The 13,501-nt window shown below is 41.1% G+C and overlaps 1 protein-coding gene across 1 annotated transcript in view; it reads right to left on the reverse strand.

The window, feature by feature from the left end:
• The window catches only part of CPNE4 (copine 4), a 429,510-nt gene that overhangs the window by 408,439 nt on the left and 7,570 nt on the right, over window positions 1–13,501 (reverse strand). The gene's annotated exons all lie outside the window — the stretch shown is intronic.

The raw sequence follows: 13,501 nt of genomic DNA on the forward strand, positions 1-13,501 counted from the left end.
CTCCTCCACCCCCACCCCAACCACACTCACCCACACAAGCAATATTTCCAGAAACTCCCAGGCTAGATATGTCATTACAGCAATATGCTTCTTAATAGAATGAGTGCAGTTAGATATCAAATTCTAGCAGTGTATTAATAAAAGTTTCAAAAGAGAGCAAACACCATTTAGCCTGCCAGACCAATATGAAATATTGCTTGCAGGAAATTAAAATGTCTGTGCCCTTATATGTGTTCAGATACCCTTTTCCTCACCAGGGGATAATGAAAACAACAACAACAAAAAAACCAGTGTCTTGAAATTCATTATTTTAAGTAATGCTGACAGAGGGTGAAGAAAATACAATGCAATCTGTCTGAAATGACAATTCAAGAGACCAGCAAAAACTGTTTTTTTGAAGCAGGAAGCTGAGTTACATTTCTCAGTGACAGAAGTAGTCTGGGAAGAAATATGGGAAGAGTGTCAGAAATGTATCCATTTATTATAGCTACAATTTTCTGAAACAAAATTTTATACAGGTTCTGACCCCAAAGCATCTTCCTAAAGAAAGTTTAGCTAACCATGGTAAATGATGGAGATGCACTAACCTTAACCCACAATCTTCTCTTGTCACAACGATGGGAGCCATATTTGGTACAGTGCAAACTCCCAGGGCATGGATGACTTACCTAGTGGGTGGAGCAGGACTTTGCATGGTGGTTATGGTGGCAGTTCAGAGTAATAATGAGCTCAGACCCAGGAGTCAAGTACCAAGCCAAGAGTGAAGTAGAAGCCAGGGTTGAGGAGCCAAACCAAAGGTCAGAACAAAAGTCAGAATTAGGAGTAAGGCAAGTAGACAAGACTAGTTTGGAACTCACAGGAGTCAAGGCTAGAATAAGACTGGAACCAGGCTGGAGCAGGGGGCTGGAGGCAGGACCATGGCAACTGCAAGTATAGGCATGGTACATGTTGAGCAGTTTCTATGCTGCTGCCAAAACAAGGCTGAAGTAGAAGGCAACTTGCTCCCTTGCCCCATCAGGAGGCATCATCCTTTACAGAGGGTTCATTGGGCCCAAGCTGAGCTTGCTGAGCCTAACAACCAGGCTGGGAGCCAGCTGTGCTCCTGCCATACATATGCAACATTTGATCAACCTTTTCTTATACATGTTTAGAAAGTTTGTGTAACTTTTGATATAGGTAAAGACAATGATGCTGCCCTAAGTTTGAGAAAATGCTCTCTGGAAATTCTTTGGAGCTAAGAGGTAAAAAACTGTTGCCTCCCCTCTTTCATGAAAGCTTACTAGGGAAGTTGAGAGTGCTTAACACAGGCAAAACAAAATATTATTCCCGAACCTCATTCCTGTAAATGGTTGAACCATTTGACTGAATCTTTCTAATAATTCAGCCTGGGACAGATATGTGGCATGGGAAATATATCCTGAACTGTCAAAATTTAACAGAGTTTTATAATGTGTGTCATGCAACCTTCTTAATAGGCGGTGCAACCAGCCCTGCCTCTAATATATAAAAATTGTACCATGTTCTATCATTTAAAAAGCATAAATTTGGATCAATCTGATTCATAATTAGGTGGTAATGCAGGAAGATGTTCTAACAGGAGGGAAGTATGAGACTCATGCTTTAATTGCATGATACAACTGTTAATTGAGAGCTATTCATAAATTTGTTGATAATTATTAGTCCCTTGATTATTTTTTTGTATGGAGGTGGAGATGAATTTTAGGTACACTTGTTCCTTGCTGGAAATGTACAGGTCATTTGGCTTAAACCCTGAACTTTTCAAATAAGAGTTGTCACACATCTTCAAAATCTATAGGACCATATCAGTTTTTCATAGGTCTTTCTCACATCCCAGCAGCTAAGATAAGCGTGGAGGACAATTAAAGAATCCTGAATTTATTTGGGGCATTCCTGTTCTCTGATGCTGCATAAATCTGTGATTGTGTTGGATCATGGATGACGTGGCTCAAACAGTCTCATTACACGTGGAAGCAACTTGTAATGTAAACAAATGTACATTGCAGTATCAGTGCACTGAAACAATTATTTTTCCCTTCAGAACAAATGAAAATAGATGGAAATGCTGATTTTCTTTAGTGAAAATATATATTTTACCAAAGGCAATGTGAGATGACAGAGAAATTTTGTAAGAACAAGTGAGAGTGTGGAGGTCAGGGTTAAGACATGTAGAAATAAGACAAAGAAAAACGTGTGAGAGGATGAAGAGAATAATTTGTTAGTCCAGACTGATCTTAATGACTACACTGTGCACAATGAATCTAAAATATTAGTCTTCTCAGTGAGTATGCTGGATCCATATGCCAGCAACAATGAAAGAGTCCAAAGGAGAAAGCTAATTAAGGGGTTATGATAAGAAAATGCACACAACTTTTCACCAGTGCTATGGAAACAATTACTGGGCACAAGATCATTTTCCAATCAAAGGATTCTCTGCTCCTCACCCCACCTCGCCCTCCACTGATTGTTCTCTACTATCTGGTGTCCAATTCCCAGAAGTTTGACAAAGAAGCTACTGGTATAAGAGTTTCAGGGCTCAGAAACAGCTGGTATATGCCCATATGCCATACTGACACTTCTATGAAGCTATTACCTGTCTTTCCAGAATCTCAGCTATCATTATTATCATCATCATAAAATAAGTCTCAAGGAATTTTCCATCAAAATGTGGTGGGAAGGGGGTTTATAGAAAATGAGTTTTCTGCAAAAACAAAATTCTCTACAGGTAAATGTCAGTTTTGCTGAAAAGTTTAGTTTTTTCATTTCAGTTTCAACATTAAGCTACATTCATCTGACCTATTGTGGTGCCTCATGGAAGTTGTAATTTAGGTGCTTCATATACACATTCTACTCTATAGGCTGGACAATATCTTCCAATGTTGCACCATGATCTTCCCTTTAGCTGAGGCACCATGATGCATTATGGGAGTCCCAGGACCATGCTGCATCATCAGAGATGTAATATGGATCAGCCCATAGGGAAGAATAGAGACATCAAGCAGCTGAACTACAACTCCCAGGAGACACCACAGTAGCCCAGAAAGATGCAATTTAAGTTTGGACCAGTCCAAAATGGAATGTTTCAATATTTCTGCACTGAAATTTTTCAGAACGTTTCATTCCATGAAAAGTTTTGATATTTCAACCTTTCATCTCAATTACGGACAAAAATAAATGTTATAGTTGAGAAGAAAGCCCAACCATGTGAACAACGTGTAACCAGTGCAGAGATGAGTCTCTAGCAGGGCTAGTTGCAGGCACCAGCTAAGGAAGCAGGTGCTTGGGGCGGCCAATGGGAAGGGGTGGCACGTCTGGGTCTTCGATGGCAATTCGGTGGCAGGTCCCTCTCAGAGCGAAGGACCTGCTGCTGAATTGCTGCCTAAGAGTGGAGGAGCATGATCACACTGCTGTGGCTGCCTTTTTTTTTTTTCCTTTTGCTGCTTGGGACTGTAGAAAACCTGGAGCCAGCCCCTGGTCTCCAGAGAGCATAGAACAAAAACTTTGGGAGGTTTGAACTCAGGTGCCCCAGTGATGATGATTTAAATGTCAACATTGTTAATTATTTCATTCTTCAACTGAGAAAAGAGGGGAATGCACAAATATACAGATTTTATTCTCAGTAACATCTCATGTTGGTGCAACACGTGGGTAGTGCATGGCAGATACTACCACTTTTTTTTAACCAATCTAGAAGCCAAGCCCAAAGATTCTAATAGAGTCCATTGGCACATTCAAGCCCTTCCATGGGAAAGCCAAGATCAAGAAGCCTAGTAGAGCCAGGCAATACACATGATCATATTTTGGTTATCTGCACAATCTACTGTGAGCTGTATCTCATTTTGGTGAAGCTTATTTTGTGGGCAGATCCTGAAAATGTGCCACCACTTTTTTTCCCCAGTTTAAATCCTGAACAGTTTCTTCCCTGGCCTGTTCCCCTTGGAAATGAGACTCAAAAAGCTCCTATAATTGCATAAATCCTCCTCTATGAGCTCCATTTCCCATGAAGCCCAAATTCTTCCCAAACAAACTCTTCCAATTAATCGCAAATTGGAGTATGTTGTCTCAGCATGGGGCCAATCTCCAACTAAATCAAAATACCTCCTCTCCTTCTGGACCCATTTTCCCCCCTAGAGTAACACCCGTAAGTCTGCTTCTGGAAGAGTTTTCCATAGTTGTCATCTTCCTAACTTCCACCACAGCCTCAGTACAACACTGCTATAAAAATGAACTGGTAATTTTTCTCCAACCCTTACAGGAAACCTCTCAAGAGAGGCAATGAAACAGGTAAAACTCAAGTGCTACATCTAACACCCTCCCTTCCACCTCTATTCCCCAGAGAGATGCCAGAGAGGGGGGAAAAACTACTTAAGAAGACCTTGTCCCGGTTCCCCTGAACCTGAAGTTTCACTGACAGAACCTGAAATACACAAAGTTCATTGTTGCATTGATTAAAGACTAGAAGGGTATCACAGCCAACTGCAGCTATTCAAAACAGACTTCTGTTTTGACCTCTGCAAAGGTCCTCTCTGGAGAGTAATTAAAATTTATTTTATGTTGTGAACAACTCCTATCTTTGTAAAAGATATTGAACTAATCCCCATCAGTTATGTAAGTTTGTAAAATGGCTTTGGACCATGCATTCTCGATTTCTGGCTGAAAAGTTACTAGTCAAAACTTCCCAGCATACAACTAGAACTCCAAACACAATTATGAAAGAGAAATAATTGTCAATCAAGAATATGTTACAGTTAGACCAGAGAATGACTTAGGACAGAAGCTAGCACTAGATGGCAATGTACCTTTGTAAAAGAATTCTTCTAGGACACAGATATTTACACATTTAATTTTGCTAAATATTATACTACCTACTTACTGCTGTAGATACAGATATATGTTGACCTGGGTCTTTTAAAAATAAACTTAGTTTTTTTCATTTCTTTCTTTTTAATTTAGAATTACACCTTACCATGCTCTAGTCTAGAGATGGTCAAAATAGAAAAAGTGATTTATAATTTTAATCCAAAGTATGTTAGACACTATTCATCACTTGTCAGTTTCCTGTTTTAAAAGTTGAAGTCATTCAATCAGGAACAACACAATGTGACTTAGGTGACCACTCATACAAACAATGAATAGCAGCTAATCAAAGTGAACTGTACACTGAGATTCAATAGAGTGGGCTGAAATTTGTACACATATTACTTTATTTGACAAATACTTTTGTCTATATCAAGGTTGGCTTGTAAAGGGGTTGTGAAGAAAACATGAGTGCTACATTTGTTAGATAATCCATACAGAATGAGCAAGTCAACTTGCTCCACTCTAGGTACAGTACATTCACCCTCCTTTCCGTCCCCATCGTGGTTCCTTCTCAGCTGCCCCTGTCCCCTTGCCAAATAAGGCCTGGGAAACCAAGCCTTTCTTCCCAGGTGTCATCAAATCTAGGATGTGATGAATCAGGGCAGGAAGTGCATTCCAGAACCAAGGACCCACCCATTATCAAAAATGTCCTGCCACCATCCCATTGTTTTTATACCAGGAGTGGTCTTTTTGAGTTGATGAGCATTAGAGGGATGCAATTGCTCCAGTATTAGTGTAGTTAGGGCCAAATTATTAAAGCTTTAGATTTTAAAGATGTTTACATTATTTTTGTCTGGGTAAGGGCAAATAATGCCTCTTGTAGATTTGTATCTTACCTTTTAAGGTCATTCTAGGAAGAACAGACTGGTGGTAGTGCATGGAAAACCGTAAAGGCCGAATTCTACTGTCATCCCATAAACAACTCATTTGAAGTCAGTGGAATGTACATGAAGACAGAGCTGGTTCTAGCGGCCCAAACTTGCACTTACTGACGTCATTTGGAGTTTCACCATTGACTTCAATTAGACTACCACTGGGGTCTTGAGGGTAACATTCCCATCTCTGATCTGCACTGGATCTCTCTTAGTTGCAATACTGATCTTAGTTCTCTATTTTGCTCTCATGCGCTGCACAGAACACCAACTGAAGTCTGTGTGTAAAGTACAGAATAGACAACAAAGATCATAGCAGAGTCTGGAGAAAGAAATTTTGCCCTGTTTTCTTTTTATGTAGTGTTTTATAAAGTCTTGGGAATAAGTACAATATCACCCAAAACCACAATGTAGCATGTGAGAACCACTACACACTAGAACAGTACAAGGTCTTGTCCACATTGTAACTTTAAACTGAGTTTCTAACTCGTTAGTGGCATGATGCATACTAAGTAACTGTGGCAGTTCACAGCAGTTTGCCTTTGCCAGTGCTCTGTTCTGCTTCATAGCTGGTTGTTGCTGGCACATTTTTTTTGCAGCAAAGAAAGGACTTCTTGATGATGACTGAGAACCCTGCCAATCATCTTTGCTCCCAACTCCATGAGGTAAGATATCCCTAAATGAAACAGCAGATGAGCTTCTGATGCCACTCAGCTCATCACTTTAGCCATTGCTGAAGCACTATGGGATGCCGGCCCAGAATTTCAGAGAAGGCACAGACACAAACATGGTTAGTGAGCATAGGAGGTGTGGATGCATAGGATTGGGTTAAGAGTGAAGCTGCTGCCTTGGCACCCATTAACTGTGCTTGTTGTAGTCAGATCAGATGAAAGACACAAACTAGTTTAAAAAGCAGAGTGTATTTAAAGTGTAGACAAGGCTTTCAAGTCAAACGCAACTAGTTCAGTCCTGCAAGGTGCTGAACACTCTGGCACTGATTCAGCAAAACATGTAAGCGGTTGCAGGATCAAACCCAAAGTTATTTCCAAAGTCCAAACTAGATAATTGTTACAGTCTCCAAAACACCTATTTCCATGGCCTTGATGTACCCAGCTTACTCTAGACTGACTTTGGCTTTAGGTGAAGGATTCTAGATATATAACCCACAATTTAGTCCTAGCAACAACAGAGACATTTTAATGAGAATCCCTCAGCTAAAAGGAACATTAGAAAACTCCAATGTGTACTTCTTAGGCCAGGTCCACACTACAGCGTTAAATCGATTTAAACAGCGTTAAATTGATTTAACGCTGTAACCGTCCACACTACAAGACACTTAAAATCGATTTTAAGGGGTCTTAAAATCGATTTCTGTACTCCAGCTAAACGAAAGGAGTAACCCTAAAATCGATATTACTAAATCGATTTAGGGTTAGTGTGGACAAATATCGAAGTTATTGGTCCTATTCTTTTACTGAGCTACCCAGAGTGCACCGCTCCGGAAATCGATGGTACCCTGGGACCATGGACGCACACCACCGAAGTAATGTGCTCTAGTGTGGACGCGTAAAATCGATTTTATAAAACCTGTTTTATAAAATCGATTTTACTAATATCGATTTAAAGCTGTAGGGTGGACGTAGGCTTAGTGAAATCACTAGATAAGCCAATCAGCATTGTTAGACACAGTGCATTGACTCCCAGAAAATTACAGTTTCTGGGGTAGCAATTCCTACAGTGACATTGTGACGGAGTGCTGGGAGCTACCAGGTGAGCCAGCACTCTGATCACTCTGGCATTGATTAGCTTCACCAGACAGATCTGACTAGGCTATGGAATAGAATTAGCTAATCAGACTGGATGAGCTAAAGGACTAATTAGCGCATCAGCTGAGGCACAGGTAGGCAATAGTGAGATAGAAAAACACGGCTAACTGAGCTCAGTCTCACAGAGAAGGGAAACCTCTTCTCCTCTCAGGCCCTGGGGAAGGGCTGAAACCACAGGGGACACTGTGAACAGCACTGCTGCACAGGACTGTGCAAGGAACATAAGCAAGCATTATGGTGTCATTACACAAGCAGTGGAGCTGGAGTGGTTTCTGTGATACTAAAAGGCAGGAATGGCATGTAGCCTGTAATGGACATAAATGAAAATAACGTCACAGGGGAATATACAAAATATAGAAAAAATATGGAAACAGCCTACACAAGCATTGATATCATCCCACTCCAAAATGAATCAAAAATATATTACTAAATACAACTGTGTAACTATGGTAGAAGTGTGCCCCGGAATGAAATGATAGTATGATTTTAAAAAAAAAGTCAGAAGAGAACAAGAAAAATGGAAGAAAATAGTAATAGAGAACAAATAGCATTTCAGAAACATATTGTGCATCTGTTAATCCTTCACATCCAGTTCAGAATATAAACACTTGGAGATGGAGAGCTATCTATCCATATTGGTGTTCTTACTGTACTCATCATCATCATCCATGTCCATTATTAAAGAAAAGTTGCTGGCTCAAATTTCATCCAGATTTTATGTTTGCAAAAATTGTTGGTTTTTTTAATCCCAATGGAAACAATTTTATTTAAAGCAAATATTCGTCCCTCTATTGCGTTTGCATTTTAAATATTGCTGCATTGTGCTAGCACAGAACCAGAATGCATTCCAGCTGAATAGAACAATTGCTTTAATCACAGTTATTGTAGTTCACATCAAAGTTAAATACAATTATTAAAATGCAAAAGAAATTATTCTAAGGTGCACAAGAACAATAGTTGGATGCCTGATTGCACACACAAATTGTTTTGTGGCTCCTGTATACCAGCACCTGGAGGAAAAACTTCTGGCTTAAAGCTAAGGTAGAATGCTGTGATGATGGTTGGATAGAAGAAATGTTGTTCTCCTCTTACATCAAAGATATTTGACCCTCTTTGTCAAAATCATGTGAAGTCTCAGAGACCTGCACAACTCATCAATAAGTCTAAATGATCAGGTAGAGTAAGGAGTGAAAATACTCTTCTTCCACATCAGGTTTGCTAGGGAAATAGCACCTATATAAAGCATATAATCATTTTGGTTGGCGTGGAGGACAATGTGTCACTGTGACATGGGCATTTTGACATACTATGCCATTGTTTTCCTTTTAAAGGAGGTGGGCCATGGAATGGGGTAGGCCCGGGCTCTGAGGTGATACTAAGCATTCACTCCCTCATGTGTTTAGCTCGCTGATTCTTGCTCACATGTCAGGATCTAACTGATCACCATAGGTGGGGTGGGGAAGGAATTTTCCCTCAGGCCAGATTGGTAGTGATCTTGGAGGGATATCTCCTTCCTCTGCATCCTGCGGTGATGGTCATTTGCCAGGATCATCTGGTTATTTCTCACTTAATTATTTCCCTACCATTGCAGGGGCCTCAGGCACTGGTGCACCTTGGTCCCTCCTATTCTCTGCCTGTGGCATGTAATAGGTTCATCCCCCATGGGCTGTAATACTTCTAATTTTAATTGTTGGGTTTAGGGTGGGGTGCTACATAGTGCTGGTGGCTGATGAAACATAGGAGTTCAGACTAGATGATCTGGGGATCCTCTCTGCCCTTAAACTCTGTGACTTTAATTCCTTCCTCCCGGATGGTAATCTGGCTCAGTAAGCCACACTCCAGATAAGGTTACTGGAACTTGCTGTATTTGAGGCTGAAGGTGCAAGCAGAGGAAGGGCGCCATATTGTGCAGAATTCATCAGTCTACCTCCTCTATGAACCAAAGCCAGAGCGACTACCCCCCATTGTGTGTGATACCTCTATTAGATACCATTCTGCTTCCATCAGGGTCGGCTCCAGGCACCAGTTCAGCAAGCAGGTGCTTGAGGTGGCCAAGGGAAAAGGGCGGCACATCAGGCTCTTCGGTGGCAATTTAGTGGCAGGTCCCTCAATCCCTCTTAGAGGGAAAGACCGGCTGCCGAATTGCTGCTGAAGAAGAAAGCGATGTGGTGGAGCTGCCGCCAATCACGACTTTTTTTTTTCCCCTCGCTGCTTGGGGTGGCAAAAACCCTGGAGCCAGCCCTGGCTTCCATTACCAATTCAAGACCTTTGTCCTGATTTTACCGTCATAAATCAGTAACGGGCTAACTACATCAGCAACTACATCTGTCCATGCCCCCTGCCCCTTACCCAAGTCAGCTGTGCTCATGAGTAAGAGGTGATCCTCATGTGCTGTAAATAGACATAGCTCCATCAAAGTTAATGGAGCTCTGCCATCCTACATCAAAATGAGGACCTGGCACTATATTTACACATATCCCCCACACAGTTCCCTATATCCAGGAAAGGGATATGAGCAGAAAGTTCTAGGAATTGCACAATGGCCTTCAGATCATGGATCTAATTCACCTGTGTAACAATTAGATACAGTGATGGATTCTATGCAAATGTTATGATAGATAAATCTGAAGTACATTCACTTCTGTGTTTAACTTTAAACCAGTTTAACAGAGTACAGTCTAACCCACTGAATACAAAAGCACTACAAAAGTTTCAGATTTATGTTACAAGGAAAAGTTTAAAACTATTTAAATATACTTTAACTCTGTGCTGAAAAAGGTTGAAAAATATTATATGCCAGTGTAAAAATCTTTAATAAAAACAGTACATTGGCTTGGGCAGAATCCATTTTTGTGGAGATGGGGGCAGGGGCGGCTCTAAGCATTTTGCCGCCCCAAGCACGGCAGGCAGGCTGCCTTTGGCAGCATGCCTGTGGGAGGTCCCCGGTCCTGCGAATTTGGCGGCAGCCTGCGGGAGGTCCGTCGAAGCAGCGGGACCAGCGGACCCTCCGCAGGCATGCCGCCGAAGGCAGCCTGCCTGCCACTCTAGCGGCGACCGGCAGAGTGCCCCCTGAGGCTTGCCGCCCCATGCACGCGCTTGGCATGCTGGTGCCTGGAGCCGCCCCTGGGTGGGGGACAATGTGTCACTGTGACATGGGCATTATGACAAGCTATGCTATTGTTTTTCTCCTGACAAAAATAGATGAAGAAACCTAGTATAAGCACCAGCCTTTATCAGATTCAGTGATGCTCAACTATTTAAATATTGCAGAAGTGTTTTTACTGCAATTAGTTGATTACTTCAGCTGGAAATGTTCGTTGAGCTGACAATCTCTCTTTTCTTCTCCCCTCTCCCCATGATACATAAGCAAAAGGGAGGCAGCTTGGATGAGGATATAGTCTCATGAGGAAGTCTATTCTTTCATAGGTGTGTGTGAGAATTAGCAGTGTAACTTTGACTAGATCAAATTCATCTGTTGTATAACTTCACAAAGAGAAAGAAGTTACACCTCCAGGCGTGAAGCTGGTCTTTTAGTGTGCATTAGAAAGCGTTAGTGAAGACTGTGTGAAGGTTGGCTGCCCTTGAATACTGTAACTGGCATCATTCACAGCACAATTTGATCCAGTTTGGCCTGGTGAATTTTAAAAATGTGCAGTGACACAATAGTGTCGCTTTTAGGCATGTGCACTCTGAATACTAAACAAACCCTAAATTTCCTAGATGCTACTGCAAAGATCCAGCTGACCACTATTGTCTCATGGTTTCCTTCTCCTCCCCTGTCAGGCTCTCTGTACCCATCTGTTCTCTGATACTTACACTGTAAGCTCTTTGGGGCAGGAACTGTCTTTTTATTCAGTGTTTCTACAGTGCCCAGGAGCATGGGATCCTGGTCCACAACAAGGGCTCCTAGGCACTATAGAGATGCAAATGATAAATATATCCTGTGAGGTTTTTTTAAGATACCACCATATGGCATATGCTGTAGAGGTATACCTATATCTGAGTATTTATACCATGCTCACAAGAATCCTACCAGGCTTAGCACAATCTGATATCACATGATCTAATTTTCTTGCTACTTTCCCAAGGGAGTCATGTCATTTATTTGTTTGCAGTTTTTTGGTTGTCTTCTCCTCTTGTCAGTTGCTTTGGCTGAAGCTGTGTGCAAACTGAATTAAAGAAGCAAATTTGACATTTTTCTCAGCATGGGGTTAAATTTTGATGATTCTCATTAACGTCAAAAGGGAGTTTCCAAGATTTGGACTGGCTGCCAAGAAAGCACTGCTCTCAGGAGAGTCACCCTCCGTGTTGATGGCTTCATAGCTTCTGTGGAATGTAACTGATGAGGGAGAATGCCCCCACAAGGGAAGGAAGGCACCTACATGGGTAGGACGGGATTTTCAAAAGCACTTCCTGTTCTCCTAATTCAGCTACCTTCAACCAGAGCAGCATTCAGTGAACACATTTTGAAAATTCCTCCCTTAGAGCCTCTCTCTCGTTAGAACTAGCAACAGAAGTATATAAGACAAAACAGAAAATAACGTTAGCTTTTACAATGCCATTTGATGGCCTACAAAGCCAGAATATTTTCAGCCCTATTGCTAGATTCCTAGAATAAAGTGGGAGACCGAGAGTGCTTGGAATTAAATGACATTTGAGGGCTGGCACTCTTGGTATGGATATGTAGGTGTAGGTTTGCCAGAGGCTGGGAATGAGCAACTGGGAAAGGACACTTGATGATTGCCTGTTCTATTCATTCCCTCTGGGGCACCTGGCACTGGCCACTGTCGAAGCACAGGATGCTGGGCTGGATGGACCTTTGATCTGAACCAATATGGCTATTCTTATGTATATATGATGTATTTATTGTGTCCCTTGGAAATGGAAGATAACACATTTTCCTCAAAGCAATGTATAATCATGCCTGCCACTGGAGAGGGCAAGTTATACGGAGCATGAATGCCTTGCATCAGTTGACCTTGCTGTGCCAGTGTCTACCATTTAAAAAGAAGTCTTCCTCCCAACAGACTGAGGCAGCTCCTGATATTCCATTACTGGGCTCAAGTGCTCACAAAAGCAGAAACAGTAGGAAAACCATCTTACAACAGGATTTTTTCCCTTTGAATTTGAATGCTTCTGAGAGGCATCTCTTCAGTTCTGATGAATGTGCACAATGTGAATTTTTTTATTTCCGGAATCAGAAGTGAGCAAACTCCAGATCTAGCAATTATTAAGGCAATTTTTATTAATTCTTGCTTAAAATTATATCCTGTGAATTTTATATACTTGTTTTAGGCTGCAGCATGATATCTATGACATTTTGTCAGCTATTTCCCTTAAAGCTACTATTTGCTGGCAATTTTCCATCACCAACAAATTGCTCCCAATTTTAACATATTAAATGGGTCTTAACTTACTTATGAAGACAGGTATTATATAATGTAATGAGGACAAACTTTCAACTGATTAAATCTCAAGACTTGTGTGTTAAAATTTACTAAGATCAAAAGTCACTGACAAAGATGTGATTGCACCAGAGGAAGATCAATAAATTGATCAGATCTGTGGTGTCGCAGCTGACCCTGGTTGTAAACCAGATCCTTTTTCTTTAAATTTAACAAATAGCAGGATGATTAAAGAAACATCTTCTGACTTACATATGTTGAGGCACTAATTACATCTGCTCCAAGAAAAGTTAATAAGCAAAGAAAGATTTACCAAGATTTATGGCACTTGAGGGAAAAGTCCTTTAGAGGAAATTAATAACCATTGCCATTGGAGATATTATCAATCCATTGCGTGAGGTGGGAAGTTGTTGGACACATTTTTATTCTTGCCAGTTAATTTTGAGCTAATAAATAAAAAATACCTGCTATTTTATTTCTCCTAACACCCACAGCCAAATCTAGAAATGCCCAAAGGGAT

This window comes from Gopherus evgoodei, chromosome 2 (assembly GCF_007399415.2).
Source record: "Gopherus evgoodei ecotype Sinaloan lineage chromosome 2, rGopEvg1_v1.p, whole genome shotgun sequence".
NCBI classification, from domain to species: Eukaryota; Metazoa; Chordata; order Testudines; family Testudinidae; genus Gopherus; species Gopherus evgoodei.